The sequence below is a fragment of the Mauremys mutica genome, chromosome 3, assembly GCF_020497125.1.
Source record: "Mauremys mutica isolate MM-2020 ecotype Southern chromosome 3, ASM2049712v1, whole genome shotgun sequence".
Classification (NCBI taxonomy): domain Eukaryota; kingdom Metazoa; phylum Chordata; order Testudines; family Geoemydidae; genus Mauremys; species Mauremys mutica.
Window position 1 is genome coordinate 3,532,482 of NC_059074.1, and position 18,547 is coordinate 3,551,028.

The 18,547-nt window shown below is 56.8% G+C and overlaps 1 protein-coding gene across 2 annotated transcripts in view; it reads right to left on the reverse strand.

Annotated features, from left to right (window-relative positions):
* The window catches only part of MAPRE3 (microtubule associated protein RP/EB family member 3), a 67,105-nt gene that overhangs the window by 30,908 nt on the left and 17,650 nt on the right, over window positions 1-18,547 (reverse strand). The window contains exon 1 of one of the 2 annotated variants that reach the window (XM_045010056.1): window positions 5,466-5,744. The exons of the other annotated variant lie outside the window; for it this stretch is intronic. The gene's annotated coding sequence lies outside the window, so the exon portion shown is untranslated. Of the gene's footprint in view, window positions 1-5,465; window positions 5,745-18,547 lie in introns of those variants that run through there. 2 annotated transcript variants of the gene reach the window in all.

Below are 18,547 nucleotides of genomic sequence, written 5' to 3' on the forward strand. Positions count from 1 at the left end.
GAACATGCATCAGTCTGCTCTGCTTTGGATCATTATCAAGCAGAACCCATTATCAGCATAGATGCATGTCCTCTGGAATGGTGGTTGAAGCATGATGGGACATATGAATCTTTAGCACATCTGGTACACAAATATCTTGCGACGCTGGCTACAACAGTGCCATGCACACACCTGTTCTCACTTTCAGGTGACATTGTAAACAAGATGCAGGCAGCATTGTGTCCTACAAATGTAACCAACCTTGTTTGTCTGAGCGATTGGCTGAACAAGAAGTTGGACTGAGTGGACTTGCAGGCTCTAAAGTTTTACATTGTTTTATTTTTGAATGCAGTTACTTTTTTGTACATAATTTTACATTTGTAAGTTGCACTTTCATGATAAAGACATTGCACTACAGTACTTGTATGAGGTGAATTGAAAAATACTATTTCTTTTGTTTTTTACAGTGTAAATATTTGAAATAAAAATAATATAAAGTGAGCTCTGTACACTTTGTATTCTGTGTTGTAACTGAAATCAATATATTTGAAAATGTAGAAAACATCCAAAAATATTTAAATAAATGATATTATATTATGGTTTAACAGTGCGATTAATCACGATTTTTTTAATCGCTTGACGGCCCTACTTTTCACACAATACAAAAACCGGGGTCACTCAATGAAATTAATAGGCAGCAGGTTTTATACAAACAAGAGGAAGTATATTTTCACACAACGAACAACTACCCTGTGGAACTCATTGCCAGGGGATGCTGTGAAGCCAAAAGTATAACTGGGTTCAAAAAAGTACTGGATAAGTTCCTGAAGGATAGGTCCATCAATGGCTATTAGCAAGATGGTGAGGAATGCAGCCCCATGCACAGGCCCTAAATCTCTGACTGTCAGAAGCCGGGGAGTGACGAGGGGGTGAATTACTCCATAACTGCCCTGTTCTGTACACTCCCCTAATGTTCTGGTACAGGCCAGTGTCCCATCTACCACACTGGGCTAGATGGACATTGGTCTCACCCATTATGGCAACTCTTATGTTCTTATACCAATGCTAGAGTTTCTTTTGTTCCTAATATACTTAAACGCCTTCTCGTCATCCTTAGCCCTGCCAGCCATGGATTTGTCCCTGAATTCTTTAGCTTCCCTCATCAATTTTCCACACTTCATAACATTTAATTTATATCAGTTACTATCTACTATTTGTAAAAAGCAACAGTCCTGTGGCACCTTATAGACTAACAGAGGTACTGGAGCATAAGCTTTCATGGAGGGAGGGCTAGCTCAGTGGTTTGCACATTAGCCTGCTAAACCCAGGGTTGTGAGCTCAATCCTTGAGGGGGCCATTTAGGGCAGTGGTCTCCAAAGTGGGGTGCACAAGAGGATCCTTGGGGGTGTGCAGCAGGAGAAGCACTTTTTTTTTTTGCTTCATCAGGCCAGGGCCGCCCAGAGGATTCCGGGGGCCCGGGGTCTTCGGCGGCAGGGGGCCCTTCCGTTCCGGGACCCGCCGCCAAAGTGCCCCGAAGACCCGCGGCGGGAGCCCCCCGCCGCCGAATTACCGCCGAAGCGGGACCCGCCGCCCGGTCTTCGGCGGTAATTCGGTGGCGAGGGGGGGGTCCCCGCCGCGGGCCTTCGGGGCACTTCGGCGGAGGGTCCCGGAACAGAAGGGGCCCCCCGCCGCCGAAGACCGGGCTGCGCTTCGACGGCGGCGGCGGCGGGTCCCGCTTCTCCCCCCCCGCCCGGCCCCGGGTCCCGCTTCTCGCCCGCCCGGCCCCGGCCGCCGCTTCTTCCCCCTCCCCCCCAGCCCGGCCCCGGCCCCGGCTTCTCCCCCCGGCCCCGGCCTCTTACCGAGCGCGTAGCCGGCAGGGCCTGAGCTCCGTCCCGCTCAGAGCCGCGTGGTGAGGGGGCGGGGCTGTGAGCTCCACGCCGAGCGGAGCCGTTGGAGCTCCCAGCCCCGCCCCCTCACCACGCGGCTCCGAGCGGGGCGGGGCTCAGGGGCTCCGCCGGAGTCTCGGCGCTTGATGCGCCGAGGCTCCAGGAGAGGGGCGGAGGCGGGAGCCTCCGCTCTTCTCTTGGGGGCCCCTGCGGAGCCCGGGGCCCGGGGCAAATTGCCCCCTTTGCCCCCCCCTCTGGGCGGCCCTGCATCAGGCAGGAGTCAGAGCAGCATTTCTTTTTCTTTTTTTTGTGCTTCGGCATGGCAGGGGGTCCGTGCACAAAATTTTTTTTACTGATAGGGGTGAGCAATCAAAGTTTGGAGACCTCTGATTTAGGGAACTAGGGTAAAAATCTGTCTAGGGATTGGCTCTGCTTTGAGCAGGGGGTTGGACTAGATACCTGCTGAGGTCCCTTCCAACCCTGATAGTCTAGGAATACTTCTGTTAGTCTATAAGGTGCCACAGGACTCTGTCGCTTTTTACAGATCCAGACTAACACGGCTAGCCCCTGATACTATCTACTATTTGTTTGAATTGCTGCCTTCACTTCCCCACTGTCCTCTTTCCTTCTTGACTGTGAAATTGTGGCTTTTGGGCCATCTCAACCTCTTTTTAAACAATCCCAAGTTTAATTCATATTTTTCCTACACATCAGTTTTGTTCATCCTCTCTCTCACCTGTGGGGAATGAGCCCCTTCTAAGCACCAAGTACATATATCACTGACTGGGTCTGTCCTCTCTTTGCCCATTCTGAATGTAATCAGGTCCGGTCACTGGTCCCAAGGCAGCTGCCAGCTTCCAATCCAGTGATCACTTCATATTTCTCTGTCATCATGAAGTCCCAAATACAATTACCTCGTGGTAGAAAATTATCAACGTCTATGTTTAGAAACCCCCTGAGGTTCTACTACCAGCTGCGTGAGACTGCCACAGGTCTTCCAGATGTGATCCCAGGTGACACCCCTATGTTATGATGCAGCACGATGTGGAATCTCAACCCAGGGAAGGGCTGGGAGCCCCATCACTGGGCACGTTTACAACTAGGCTAGATAAAACGACAGAAAAGCAACTATAGGAACAACCAGCATTTGCTTCGGAGCAGGGACTATAGAGCCTGGCCTCTGTCAGAGACCATGGTGATGGGCTCCACAGAAATGCAGACAGACTGGTTAGAAAGAGGAGTCTGAATGGGACACGTCTACACGATCACCACTGTCTCCACTTCCTCCTTTGCCATTGTCTCTTCCAAGCCACAGGCCATCCGGAGCTAGTGCTCCCCCCTATCATTCTGGGCTTGTGTTTGGCACCAAGACAGGCCTTGAGAGAAGTCATCCCAACCCACCATCCCCAATAATCCCCCAGAGCGCTACACCCCAGCACCAGCCGATCCTTTCCACTGGGCATGTCTACACTACGGCTGTAGCACAGCTGCTGGAGACGCGTTATGCCAACGGGAGAGAGTTCTCATTACTCCACCTCCGGGAGAGGCGGAAGTGATGTCGGCAGGAGAGCGCCTCCCGCTGACATAGCGCGGTGAGGACAGAGCTTTACGCCGATGTAACTTACATCGCTCTGAGGGGTGTTGTTTTCACACCCCGAGGGATGTCAATCACAGCGATTTAAGCAGTATGTAGAGCAGCCCAGAGTCTGCGGCTGCTCTGGGGACAGAGCTGCACTCGCTGCCAGTGTTCCCTGCCAGGAGTAAACGTGGAGCCAGCTCCCTTCAGCTCAGGAGCAAGGTTACAATGGAGAGATGGTGCTGCTGTGCCACGGAAGCATAAGCACAGCACACTTCACATTCCAAGCCTCACAAAAGGAAGGGAGCCACGCTGACAGGCTGGCTTGTTTGATCTGTGCGGTAATTGTCACCTAGCTCAAGAGCTCTCAGTGCTTTGAAGGTGAGTGGAAACGCTGTTGTGAATTACACTCCCGACTCAAGAACAACACACAGCATGTGCAGCCTAACAGATGACCCATCACCAGAAAGGCTCCGGGAACGCCAGGTCCTCCTCAACCAGTCTGCCCAGACCTGCGTTCAAGGTACAGCCTGCCTTCCCCTCCCCTATGAAGAACCCAAAGCTTGTTCATAGAATCTCAGGGTTGGAAGGGACCTCAGGAGGTATCTAGTCCAACCCCCTGCTCAAAGCAGGACCAAACCCAACTAAATCATCCCAGCCAGGGCTTTGTCAAGCCTGACCTTAAAAACCTCTAAGGAAGGAGATTCCACCCCCTCCCTAGGGAACCCATTCCAGTGCTTCACCACCCTCCTAGTGAAAAAGTTTTTCCTAATGTCCAACCTAAACCTCCCCCACTGCAACTTGAGACCATTGCTCCTTGTTCTGTCATCTTCTACCACTGAGAACAGTCTAGATCCATCCTCTTTGGAACCCCCTTTCAGGTAGTTGAAAGCAGCTATCAAATCCTCCCTCATTCTTCTCTTCTGCAGGCTAAACAATCTCAGTTCCCTCAGCCTCTCCTCATAAGTCATGTGCTCCAGCCCCCTCATCATTTTTGTTGCCCTCCGCTGGACTCTCTCCAATTTATCCACATCCTTCTTGTAGTGTGGGGCCCAAAACTGGACACAGTACTCCAAATGAGGCCTCACCAGTGCTGAGTAGAGGGGAATGATCACATCCCTCGATCTGCTGGAAATGCCCCTACTTATACAACCCAAAATGCCATTAGCCTTCTTGGCAACAAGGGCACACTGTTGACTCATATTCAGCTTTTCGTCCACCGTAACCCCTAGGTCCTTTTCTGCAGAACTGCTGCCCAGCCATTTGGTCCCTAGTCTGTAGCAGTGCATGGGATTCTTCCGTCCTAAGTGCTGCGCTGCTTGCGAGTTTCCATGGCTAGTTCGCCAGGCAGCGCTAGCACCGGCTGGGAGGTGCGATTCCCAGCCCGTGTGGGAATTCCAGCTCTGCTCGAGCTGGCTGCCTAACCACAGCAGCGTGGCCACAGAGGACTAGCCACCTGAGTACAATCCCATCTGATGTCCCAGGTACATTCTCCAGGGGCCACCCCCCATGTCCCTGCAGCCGCACTGCTATGTCTGGCTACCCACGCTGCCAATCCCACCTCCCAGCTGCAGTGCAGACCTACCAACAGAGCCAACCCCTAATCCTGAGCTCAGAGGGAGACCTTGGGGGGCAATTACCTCACGCTCCCCTACTGCAGGGTTCGTGCACCCTCCTCCGCAGCTGCTGGTGCTCCACTGGCAGAGATGGGACACGGGCCTGAGCCAGTCTGGCAGTGTCCTGTCTCTCGCCAGCCCTCGCTGGGGAAGGAGGCCCGGGAGCTGGGTTCCATGTCAGACTGGATGACAGACTGTGCCACGGCTGTGAACAAATCACCTCCCCTCTGCAGCTCTCAGTTCCCCAGGCCTGCAATGGAAGCAAGGGACGCAGAGCCCAACCCCCAGGGGGCAATTCACTAACGTAAGTGTGGCCTTGGGCGACCACTTCCCTCCCCGTGCCTCGGCTCCCCCTTGCATCACTGTCCATCTAGCATAGAAAGCATTTGGGGAAGGGGCTGTCCTCACCACGTGCTTGCGCTGCGGTGGGTTTGGATTGCCGGCTCCAGCTTGTACTGTCCTCCCGTCCTGCCACGAGCGCTCGACTGGATGGCAAAGGGCTATCAGTAGTTGCTGCAGGAGCCCAGGTCACAGCTGGGAAGAGGGAACCAACTTCCCAGGGCCTGTCCTCAGATGTGAGCCTCTGTCCTATGCAAGGCTGTGGCTGGCCCTGGAGCCTAATTTAACTGCAGCTCCCTTGAAACATGATGAAGTTAGTGGGGGAGATGCTCGGTCGAGCAGGGGTTCCCCGGCCACAACTGCTGGCCCGCAGGAGGCTGGGCCGACTAACGCAGCGCCAGGCTCAGGATGCTGTGGGGCCTGGGGAGTGACGCAGCAGCAGCTTGCTTAGCACAGACAACAGCCACGGCAAAGGCTCTGCAAGTCCCACTGCCAGACACACAGTCCCAAGCGACAGGTCGCAGCACAACCCCTGCCCTAGCAACACACAATCCGCAGCCAGGGAACGGCAAACATGCTGGGGGGCGGGCCACAGTGCTCCGATCTAGACAGGTGTAGAGACCGCGAGCCGAGCCGTGTGGGTGCAGGGCAGAGATGGCTCCGGAGGATGGGCTGGAAGAGGAGGGGAGTGGCCGTCTGGATCAGCCGAGGGGGGGGGGGTTTCAGTGGACTCAGGGATGGATGGGGCAGCGTTAGTGAGCAACGAAGGCTTTCGCCAGCAGCCCCAGGGCTCTGCACGGACAGGAAGTCTGGCACGGCTCGCACGTGGTGCTCACACTGCTGACACAGACAGGCCCTATCGTGCAGAGTGCCCAGGGCAGGCAACTGGGGTCACGAGACATTAGCCGCAGCTCAGCACCCAGTGCAGCTTAGCCCCGTGGCGCACGGAGGGTTAACAAGGACCAGCTGCCGCCATGTGCTGTGCTTGTCCATGGGGCTCCCGGCCCATGTACGTCCGGACCGACAGCACACAGGCTTGTCCTGCTGGGTACATATAATCTCCCCAAATAGCCCTGCTCCCCGCCCCGGGGCCCCAGCCAACCTGCTCCAGCACTGCCGCCCCCCAGCACTCACCTTCCACCTCCCCCTGGGAAGACACAGGCTGGGGGGGGGGGAGGAATTACTCACACCCTGGCCAGAGGGGTCTAAAACTTCCTGAAGGGGGGCCCACGGGGCTAGTCCTGCCCCCCCCCCGGCATTGTCTGGCTGCAGACCTGCCCTCCCCCTCCCACATAGATTGGGGGGGCTCCCAGGGAGGGGGCAGGAACCGCACGGCCAGTCCCTCCACGCACACAGAGTCCAACCGCAGTGACTCTGCCCAGCGGACGCTGCCACTCCCATGGGGCTGCGCCCGCGACGGTGCCATGGGGCGGGCTCCAGGGAGAGGCCACGATGGAGAAGGCTAGAGCGACCTCCACAACCCTGAGCGGAGCTGGGAGACCCAGGTGGTCTGGTAACCTCCATCCCGCGTCAGTCTCACAGCCTGACACCCAGCCACACACTGCCCAGAGAATCCTCACCCGCCCCGCTGCTGTCCGCCTGTTAACAAGCCAGCTGTCAGGTGGGGACTACATGTCTCAGCAGCCCACGGAGATAGGCCGCTGGTCAGAGCAGACCATTGCAATCCAGCCTGTTGCCTGGGAGCTGCGCTAGGGCTGATGGCCGCACCCTGGGCAGAGCTGTCTGTCTTCCCCGCACGAGAGCGCTCTCCCAGTCCCGGATCAAGGTGTGTCAGAGGCTTCAGTCCCATTGCGATAGCACAGAGCTTCTGGCACGTCCCACCTCCCAGTACCCAGGAAACGCCTAGGCTGGTCCTGCAGGAGCACCCAACCCGACTGCTCTTAAGCAGAGGTGCCTGCCGAGCGGCCTCCCGTTCCATTAACAGAGCTAGCTCCAGAGCGCTGCCAGCCGTCAGGGCCTGAGCTCCGGCATCTGCACAGCTGGCCCAGTTCCCATGGCTGGAGCTCCTGCCGGCTGCATCCCGGGTTGCAACGAGAGCCCAGCAGAGTGAACACAGGGCTGGGACCAGGCAGTACTGGATTCTAATGCTGGCTCTGCTGCGTTCCCTTGGGCAAGTCAGCTCACCTCTGTGCCTCAGTTTCCCTTAGCCGAGTGGACGATAATGTTTGTAAACAGGCCCACCAAACAGGGCTCCTTTCGGTATGGCAGGCCGGGCCAGCGCCCAGGGAAGGTGTGTCAAACATGGGCAAGCAGGAGGGGATGGGGACGACTCCTTGGGGTGCTGCCACCTCATGGAGGCTGGAGAGTGTCTGGCAGATACCCCTGGTTGTACCTTTGAAGCTGGAAAGCAGCGTGTCTGCCCCGGGGCTCCTACCCTGCTTCACCTCTCCATGACACTGCTGTGCAAGGATTGGCCCTGCCCCCTCCAGTGACCACACGCCCCCTGCCACAGCACCCTCATGAGCTTCCTAACACCACCCGGAGGGGACAGCCCTGGGAACCAGCCGGTTTGCCAAGGAGCAACCACGGACGCCAGGAGCCACAGCACAGACTGCTCTGTCACTGCCCAGGGCCAGGCACTGAGGTCAGCGGCTCTGTGGCTCTCAGCAGCCCTGGGAAGGACTCGGAACGGGCAGCTGGCAGGAAAGGGACACAGGACTAGGGCACCGCCCAGCCTGCTATGCCCCGTCATCCCTGCACTGGGCCCGCGGCACTCCCTCGCACAGCACTGCGGGTGCTGCTGGTGGTCTGCCAGTCACCGAGAGCCCCAGCAGGTCCCACCCGGCGGCCAGGCCAGCCCAGGGGGCAGAGAGAACCCAGCTCTGCCCCTCTGCCAGGCAGTGGGGGAAGATCCGAGCGGCAATGTAAGGAGGGGTTACCTACTCCCCAGCCTGGTGTGACGTTCTCTGCGCCGGGGAATGTAGGGCACCTTGTGAATAATTCATGGCAAAGCTGTCCCTACTTATAGGAATCAGCAGCACCCGGAGCTACTGGAACGGCGCGAACCAGTCACCCAGGCTGCGGCCCGCTCACGGGGACAGCGCTGCTCCAGGAGGCTGCACTCCGCCAGCCAGGCGCAGACATTCCTGCCTCGTGACTCCAGCAGGCCTGGGAGTCAGTCACTTGCAGGGGAAGGGGAGCACTGCGCAGGCCCTCTGAGAATCACCTCCTCTGGGACGAATGGGGGCAGCGCGTCCTGGGCAGGCAGCTTCGCCCCGAGCCCAAGAGCCAAGCACTGTCTCAGTTGGTGTCATCAAAGCATAGATCCCCGAGCCAGAGGATTGCGCCCCTGCGTAGCACAGGCCAGAGAGCGGCCCCCCTAATTCCTAGAGCAAATCTCCTAGAGAAACAGCCAGTCTTCATCTAGAGAATCCACCACGACCCTTGGCAAATTGCTCTCATGGTGAATGACTCTCTGTTGATAATTTACACCTTATTTCCAGGCTGAATTTGTCAAGCTTTTCAACTTCCAGCCATTGGATCCTGACAGACCCTCCTCTGCTAGACTGAAGAGCCCAGTATTAAGTATTTGTTCCCCATGTAGGTACTTACAGACTGGGACTAAGTCACCCCTTAACCTTCTCTTTGTTAAGTGAGACAGATTGAGCTCCTTGGCTCTGTCGCTATAAAGCAGGTTTTCTACTCCTTTGATCATTCTTGTGGCTCTTCTCTGACCCCTTGAATTGAGACCATTCTACTTTTTTAATCAAAACATCGTGCAGTAAACGCCTTACTCACGTCTAAGTAAATTACGTCAACACTATGAACTTTATCAACCAAACCTGTAACCTCTGACTTCTATTCCTTACTGCTAACTTTCCCTTTCTTCCATTTGAGATATATATATTTTTATAGCTGCCTTCACTTCCCTGCTAAACCAGGTCAGTTCTTTAACCAATACGGCCTTCTTCCTCGATTGTGACTTTGCGGGCATCTGGTGAAGTGCTCTTAAATAATTCCCAATTATTCACATTTCTCTGCTTCAATTCTTCTTCCCAGCTGATTTGGCTCATAGTTGTTTTCAGCTCTGTGAAAGTGGCCCTGTTAAAGCACCAAGTGTGTATATTACTGGTCTGGACTTTATTCTGCTTGCACGTTATAAATGCGATCAAGTCAGGATCACTCGTACCTCAGCTACCAGTAGCTTTTAGTTCTGGAATTAGTTCCCCTTTACTGGCTAGGACAAGGTCTAATACAGACTTCCCCTGGGTTGACTGCAGCGCTTACTGAGTTAGGAGACTGTCACCTGTACTGCTCAGAAATTCCAGGGATGTTTGAGTTACTGGCGGCATGAGACCTCCCGCACTTGTTACTCCGTGATCACGCAGCTCTTTCCTACACATTACACACAGGGGCATACGGAGCCGGTCCTCCTGTTCCCTCATGTCATTTGGTGGGTCTCTAGCAGACACCAAGTAATGCCCCATCTTGTGCTCTGTACGTTAGGACATTGATCTCAGGCATTCCAGATTCTTTTCTTAGGCTTTGGCTACACTTACACTTCAAAGCACTGCCGCGGCAGCGCTTTGAAGCGCTAAGTGTAGTCAAAGCACCAGCGCTGGGAGAAAGCTCTCCCAGCGCTGTCCGTACTCCACCTCCCTGTGGGGAATAACGGACAGCGCTGGGAGCCGGCTTTGACTACACTGGCGCTTTGTAGCGCCGCAATTTGCAGCGCTGCAGAGGGTGTGTTTTCACACCCTGCTGCAGCGCTGCAAATTTGTAAGTGTAGCCAAGCCCTTAGACTCATAGACTTTAAGGTCAGAAAGGATCATCGTGATCATCTAGTCATTGCAGGCCAGAAAACCTCACTCATCCACTTCTGGTTGAGTTGCTGATGTCCTCAAATCATGATTTAAAGACTTCACGTGACAGAGACTCCACCATTCACACAAGTTTAAACCAGTGAGTGACCCAGACCCCAGGCTGCAGAGGGGGGTGAAACCCCCTAGGGTCTCTGCCAATCTGCCTTGGGGAAAATTCCTTCTGAGACCCAAATCCGGGGATCAGTTAGATCCTGAGCATGTGGGTGAGACCCACCAGCCAGACAGCTGGGAAAGAATTCTCTGCAGCGACTCAGAGCCACCCCCACCCCTCCATGTCTCATCGCTGGCCGGTGGGGATATTTGCTACTAACAGTCGCAGATCAGCCATCAGAGGCATCACACCATCCCCGCCATGAACTTATCAAGCTCAGCCCTGAAGCCAATTAGGGGTTTTGCCCCCACTGCTCCCCTTGCCTGAGACTGAGAATTTATGGACTGAGGGTCAGACGAGAGCAGGACACTGCAGCTTTCAGCAAGCAGCCCAGCAAGAGAGCAGTGGCAATGCCCTAGGGCTCGCCAGCCCCTGGGATGAGTCGATGCACAGCCCGCAAGGAGAGGGGACAGCTCTGCCGGCGCTGAATGGCTGGCAGTGAACACTGCGCTTACCTGGCGCCGGCATGGGGCTGTCACAGGTGTGTGTGTGTGTGCGCGCGTGTGTTATGGCGCTCAGTGGAAGTGGAGCAATTGAGACTGAGCAGCAGCCCCAGATCCAGAAGCAGGCCCCCTCCACGCAGGGACCTGAAGTGCACACGCTAACTCCACGTCCCAGCGGGCTCCAAAATGTTGGGCTGCTTTAAAAAGAAGAGCAAACAGCTGTACGCACAGACACATCTGGTTCCAGCTGAGGGATGTGAGGATGCCAGAGCAGCCAAGAAAGGAGACTCATCCTGGAGAAAGGAAAACTGACATACCTGCACCCAAGGGGCTTTTTACAGCCAACTCTTCCCTCCAGCAACTACAGCAAGCTGGGGAAGGGAACCACAGCTGAGGAATCCCTCCAGCCAGCACATCTGTGCACTTGCTACATGAGACGGCCAGAAGCGTCTAGTCTACTTTTGAAATGCCATGCCTAGAGCATGTGACCCCAAAGCGGGGCTCGGAGAGTTCACAAGGGCTCCGAGGCACAGGGGACGTCCCATGGCTGGGACGGATGATTTTCACTCCACATTCCCCTCCGAACCCCCTAGCGGGGATGGCATGTAACACATGGCTGGTGCAGCAGGCCTGCAATACAGAGCTCTGACACATGCACACCACCATTTGTCCAGGGAAGGTAAAAATAATTTAGATGCCAGTTTAGGGAAATGCCAGACATGGGCGAGTAACCGATACCCACTCGCATTCAGAGAAAAGCAGGAATGCAAAATCCCGAGCGTGATGAAGCAAGTGAGAAGAAGGCAGCTGGGCCAGCTTGATGTGGCTGACGGCAGGGACAGCTTGGATGTAACTCATGCTGTACAAACTCTGCCACTTACGTCCTGAAACGCGAGGCCTGTTTGACTATAGTATCAGCCTGCCCCACGGCCTTCCCAGAATTAACACAGCTGCCTCCACGAGAGCCTTAGCCAAACAGACTGTGTTCTGGGGCCTGACAAGCCGGTGGGGAACCTTCCCTGGCTGGTTCCCCTGCCCTGACTGAACTCTGCCAGCTTTCATTAAGCTCCTGCTGTGTAAAACTGCACACCAAAAAAGCTGACTCAGCTGCTGCTGGTTTTAGCAGGACCTGACAGAATCAGAGAAGAGACCTCGAGAGGCCATCTAGCCCAGCCCGCGGCACTGGGCTAGGACGACATAATAACTAGAGCATCCCTGGCAGGTGTTTGTCGATACATCAAAGTGTTTTCCAGGGCTCACATGCAAAAGGAAAAACCCCAGCAGCATCTGGCTCTCAGGGAAGACTGGAGCTTGACCAGCCCAGAGCAAATGACAGGTGCTACCCCCACCCCAGCCCGGTGCTGCAAGCGCCCGCTGCTACATGGGCATGGAGGGGCTGGATGGCAGCAGCTTAGTTTTCTTGTTCACCCTGACAGACTCTCCAGTCTGGGAGGAATTCCCAGCTGGAGCCCAAGCAAGAATGTGTTTGCAGGTGTAGCTTAAACTGCTGATGTGAAGCTCTCAACCTCAGAGGACATACAGGGCATGTGCTATTGACCTACGACTGAAGGGAACACCCCTCCGGATGGGAGCGCTGTCCAGTTACACCCGGCAGCCTGGGGCTGAAGGGAGCACCCCTCCGGACGGGAGCGCTGTCCAGTTACACCGGGCAGCCTGGGGCTGAAGGGAACACCCCTCCGGACGGGAGCGCTGTCCAGGTACACCCGGCAGCCTGGGGCTGAAGGGAGCACCCCTCCGGACGGGAGCGCTGTCCGGGTATACCTGGCAGCCTGGGACTGAAGGGAGCACCCCTCCGGACGGGAGCGCTGTCCGGGTACACCCGGCAGCCTGCAACTGAAGGGAACACCCCTCCAGACGGGAGCGCTGTCCGGGTACACCCGGCAGCCTGCAACTGAAGGGAACACCCCTCTGGACGGGAGCGCTGTCCGGGTACACCCGGCAGCCTGTGACTGAAAGGAGCACCCCTCCGGACGGCACCGCTGTCTGGGTACACCCGGCAGCCTGGGGCTGAAGGGAGCACCCCTCTGGACGGGAGTGCTGTCCGGGTACACCCGGCAGCCTGGGGCTGAAGGGAGCACCCTTCTGGACGGGAGTGCTGTCCCGGTACACCCGGCAGCCTGCGACTGAAGGGAGCACCCCTCCAGAAGGGAGCGCTGTCCGGGTACACCCGGCAGCCTGGGACTGAAGGGAACACCCCTCCGGACCAGACCACTGTCCAGTTACACCGGGCAGCCTGGGACTGAAGGGAACACCCCTCCAGACGGGAGCGCTGTCCGGGTACACCCGGCAGCCTGTGACTGAAAGGAGCACCCCTCCAGAAGGGAGTGCTGTCCGGGTACACCCGGCAGCCTGCAACTGAAGGGAACACCCCTCTGGACGGGAGCGCTGTCCGGGTACACCCGGCAGCCTGTGACTGAAAGGAGCACCCCTCCGGACGGCACCGCTGTCTGGGTACACCCGGCAGCCTGGGACTGAAGGGAACACCCCTCCAGACGGGAGTGCTGTCCCGGTACACCCGGCAGCCTGGGGCTGAAGGGAGCACCCCTCCGGATGGCACCGCTATCTGGGTACACCCGGCAGCGTGGGACTGAAGGGAGCACCCCTCCGGACGGGAGCGCTGCCCGGGTACACCCGGCAGCCTGGGACTGAAGGGAACACCCCTCTGGACGGGAGTGCTGTCCGGGTACACCCGGCAGCCTGGGGCTGAAGGGAGCACTCCTCTGGACGGGAGCGCTGTCCGGGTACACCCGGCAGCCTGGGACTGAAGGGAACACCCCTCCGGACGGGAGCGCTGTCCGGGTACACCCGGCAGCCTGGGACTGAAGGGAACACCCCTCTGGACGGGAGTGCTGTCCGGGTACACCCGGCAGCCTCTTGGTGCAGTTACAGTTTACAGTAAAGTACCTATATGAAAAATCAACAAGGAACCCAATAGCTGAACTTGCAAGCACACCCACGGCGCAGAGAGTGAACCTCTTAGCTAAGCAGGGTTGGCCTGGTCAGTGCTTGGATGGGAGAGCTCAGGGTGAGACTCAGCTACAGTCAATACCACGCATGACGCTAAGAGGCTCTGCTCCGGGGGGGGGTGTCTCCCCCCAGGTCACTGCGAGAACAAGGTGCTCCTCAGAACGGCCCTGGCGAAGGTCTCCTATGGTTACCTTCTGCCTCCCAAACCTTCCCCCTGCATTGTCAGATGGATACAGTATTTTCCTTCACTTCCTGTCCTAACCTCTCACCAGCTGCTACCCTGCTCCTCTTGGGGCCTCTGCTACAGTGTGTGGAGGGAAGCAATTCCTGCCCAAGAGCTCAATGCAGGGGGTAGGAACATTGACCTGTGGCGGGGAACGGCTGCCACGAGGACTGACAGCTTTGACTCAGCCCCAGGCAGATGATTGATGACCGACTGCAGGCTGCGTCGGGCAGGGCTGCTCACACCGGGGCTATGCAGAGAGCGAAGTACGCTTAGGGCACTGAGTAAATCAAAGCCACATGCTTGGCTCAAGACTCTAAAGAATTATGGTTAGAAACTTTGACAGGATATTTAACGTGGCTTTTAACATTGGTCCAAACCCCGGAACCTGGTCAGACAGCAGAATTGGTAGGGGGGAGATCTCAGAGACCATCATGATGATCTAGCCTGACCTCCTGCACATGGCAGGCCACAGAACCTCACTCACCCACCCCTGTGATAGATCCCTAACCTCTGGCTGAGTCACTGACGTCCTCAAATCATGATTTAAAGACTTCACGTGACAGAGACTCCACCATTCACACTAGTTCAAACCAGCGAGTGACCCAGGCCCCAGGCTGCAGAGGGAGGCAAACCCCCACCCAGGGTCTCTGCCAGCCTGACCCGGGGGAAATTCCTTCCCCGCCCTAAATCCGGGGATCAGTTAGACCCTGGGCATGTGGGTGAGACCCACCAGCCAGCAGCTGGGAAAGAAGTCTCTGCAGTGTCCCATCCCGGCCGCTGGGGAGATTTGCTGCTAGCGGTCGCAGATCAGCTCCATGCCATCGTAGGCAGCCCCAGCACACCATCCCCCCATAAACTGATCACGCTCCGGCTGGAAGCCAGTTCAGGGATTTGTCTCCACTGCTCCCCTTGGGCGGCTGCTCCAGAGTTTCACTCCTCTGGTGGTGAGAAACCTTCATCTAATTTCAAGTCTAAACCTGTTGATGGCCAGTTTCTAGCCACGTGTTCTTGTGTCCACATGGGCGCTTAGCTTCAACAACTCCTCTCCCAGCCTGGTGTTTCTCTTGAGTAGGGAAGCGATGTGTATATAACCAGCAACATCCTTACCATGGCCAGAACCTCCTCCCAGCCCTGCGGCACAGGCAGTTACCGCTCTGAAGCCAGCACTTGGAAGGAGCCTTGCTACAGGCGGCAGAGCATGGACACAAGGCAGTGAAGAGCCTCTGGTCCAGAGGGCCTGGCAGAGAGGACACGCCGAGGGTCCTGGCCGGCCTGAGGTGCGCAGCCTGACCTAGTTTATCTGGAGCCAGCAGGATAAGTGGCCCGGGTGAGGCTCTGGTGTGTGCAGTGGAATGAGGCAGCCGTGGTGTTTCAGGCTTGGGAGCCCGGAGCTGGAAACGAGGATGGAAACCCCTGGGCACTACTACCGGCTGCAGGACTGAGGGCGAGAAAGCAGCTGGACAGCAGGCTGGAGCAGCAAAGGGCTGCACTGCAGGGGCAGAGGTGGCTGGGAACACGGGGCGAGATGGCTCTCCCCTCATCCCCACACACAAGGGCTCACGCCTGCCAGCACCCACCGTACTGCAGGAGCCTGCAGGGCGCCAGGGGAGGCTAATGAAGAGCACGTCCCAGCGGCGATGGGGGAGCTGCAAGGAGTGAAAGCCGGAGACCCCCACTACATCTTCCCCCCACAGTCCCAGCGCTGCAGCCCCCGCACAGACACAGGCACTGAGGTGAGGGGGGCTTGCAGCCACGCTGCTTGCCGAGGTTCCTGGGTAAGCAGCCACTGCTGGAGTTATTACTCACGGGGCTCAGCACTGCCCGGCCCCTGGGATCACATTCAGGGGAGAGACAGTCTGATCCCCCCCAGCCCATCTCCTGGCTGGTCTGTTCTCCCTAAGCTCTGCGAGCAGCCACGCTGGCTGCAGGGGAACGGGACTAACCAGGTGGGGAGTGTGCGATGGGACAGGATAGAGTGGGGTCCCCCACAACCCGCCCCCAGAGACTCAGGGCAGCTGGGCACAGGAGGCCTCGTCGGGGTGCACAGAAGCACTGGCCACCCTCCGGGCTGCGCTCCAGACTCCGGCTGGGGTGCAGCGCCCCCGGCAGGCTGGGCTCTAGCAGAGAGTGGAGCCTCTCTCCCACGGTCACAGCTCCTGCCCCTCCCAGCTTGTCTGTTAGACTCAACTGGGCCTCTTCCCAGCTAGTCAGTGAGCACTCCGGGGCAGGGCCCAGGTCTCGCCTCCTGTGTGTACATCACCAGTGGAGCCCAGTCCTGGCTGGGGACTTCGGAAAGCTGCTGCAAGGATGATCACAATGGTCCCTTCCAGACGTGGGAGCTACGACACCCTGTTAGGCTGAGAGATGCAGCGAGCTCTGTTTGCAGCCTCTGCTCAGGCCCAGCCGCATGGATGATGGACGAGGCCCCGGGGGCTGCACTGCAGATCCCCGTCTGACATGCTCTCTGCGTACCCTCGCCGTATGCCACCCCAGAAAACCAGAGCTCTTTGGTGCATTCCATCCTCCCGCCGACGGACGCCTGCTGTATACTAAGCCGCCTGCTGCGTCTGCTACGACAGTCTTGCAAGCACAGATAATCCCTTTCTGCAGCACATCACTGCAATCAGACAAAAAGAGATGCCTGGACAGAGCAGCACACGGCTCAGCACAGAGCTCAGTGTTGCTCCAGTTCTTTCACATGCTAGTGACCCCACCGATCCCTCCCCTCCCCAGCACAGAGCCAGCAAATCCGTCTCCATCCATCCACTCTACAACTCTGTTGTTCCAGTTTACCCAGCCGACAGCCGCTGTCCTGCCAAGGCTGTGTTAGTGGGTGACGACGCTTGAGAGAGAGAGAGGGCGTTGTAAGTGTATGAGAAAACCATCAACAACTGGCCCAGCTCCAGGATTTAATTAATGGAGGAGGACACCTGCTGAGTCAGGCACACCACAGAGGGAGGAGCACTGCAGCAGGGCCAAAGACCTGGAATTAGTAGGCAGAGCCCACGAAGGTGCACCCGCTCCCCTCTGCTCAGAGCTCCTTTTGTCCATAGGCTGAGAGCAACCACCTGTCCTGCCTGGCCCAGGGAGGATGGAGCCAGTGGTTTCCACCACCTTGATGAGCCTCTGCCTTCCCTGAACCCTGTGGTCAAACTGCAGCCAGAGGAGTTCCACAAATGGGCTCCCCACATACAGAGACTACAATTCCCAGCATGCCGGGCTCCCTCTTGATCTCTGCAGCCTCCACTCGGATCAGAAAGGAGCACTGTGCTGTGTGTCTACAGATCCTACAGAGGAGGGTGGGAGCAGTCTGCTCCTCTGTACGCAGGCGAGGCTCAGCCCCTGGGTTCCCGTGGGGCCATGGCGGGCACTGTGCCCCTAAATGCACTCTGCTCCAGCGTACCAGAGACATGCCACGTGCCCCTGCGTCACACACAACAGCTACAAGTAAAACACAGAAGGAAAACGACCTGTTTGACAAATCCCTTCCTGTGACCGACTGGCTGCGATGGAGATCCAGAACACTGGTCATCAAGAAGGGAACAGCTGCCCAGTGGATTGCAGAACGTGCGCTGCCAAATATCTGGGAAGGGGAGACAGACAGGCCTGTGGGCTGCTGCAGTACGAAGGGAGATTTGCTCTCAGCAGGGGGAAAACAGGGAGTCGTGCCTCTTTGCTGAGTAAGGGTGATAAATATGGCACCACACTATTGGTTCAGACAGCCAGACCCCAGTTCCCATGTCTGAACCCAAGGTTGGGACAGATATTTATTCCTTTCGTGCAGTCATGACTTAACCAATGCTTCCCCACTGACCCATCGTGAATAAACGACGTGCGCTTCTTATCACCCTCAGCCCACAGTGAGCAAGCCAAGAGAGCCCTGGTTTAACCAGATGGCAGATTCCTGTCCCGACCCCTGATCCATCTAACCCTCGGGCAGGAAGTTTGAGCATTGGCCTGCTAAACCCAGGGTTGTGAGTTCAATCCTTGAGGAGGCCACTTAGGGATCTGGGGCAAAAATTGGTCCTGCTAGTGAAGGCAGGGGGCTGGACTCGATGACCTTTCAAGGTCCCTTCCAGTTCTAGGAGATTGGTATATCTCCAATTATTATAAATTATTATTAGGAGCACAGACTATTCAGAAGGTTTATTTTTGACAGCTCCAGTGGGACGTTACAAAGTCCCCGAAGTACCCACCAATCCAGAGCTGCTGGAGATCTTGAGAAGGACGGGAACTGGTCAGGGCTAAGCGGGCCAGGGAACCTCCGCGCTCCCATGATGGGTGTCCTAGACTAAGTCCCTTCTGCTTCTACATCATCTTCACAGCCAGCCCGTCTCGCCTCCCTTTCTGGAGCTCTGTGGGCTACTGGAAAAGGGACGCCTACTCCAGAGCAGATAAAGGCACCTGCCAAATCCAGGAGATTGGTTTCAAAGGTGCCCCCAGCGGCCTAGGGATCTGCCAATGCACCCAAAGCATCCCACCTGGCTGGCTAGGAGCAA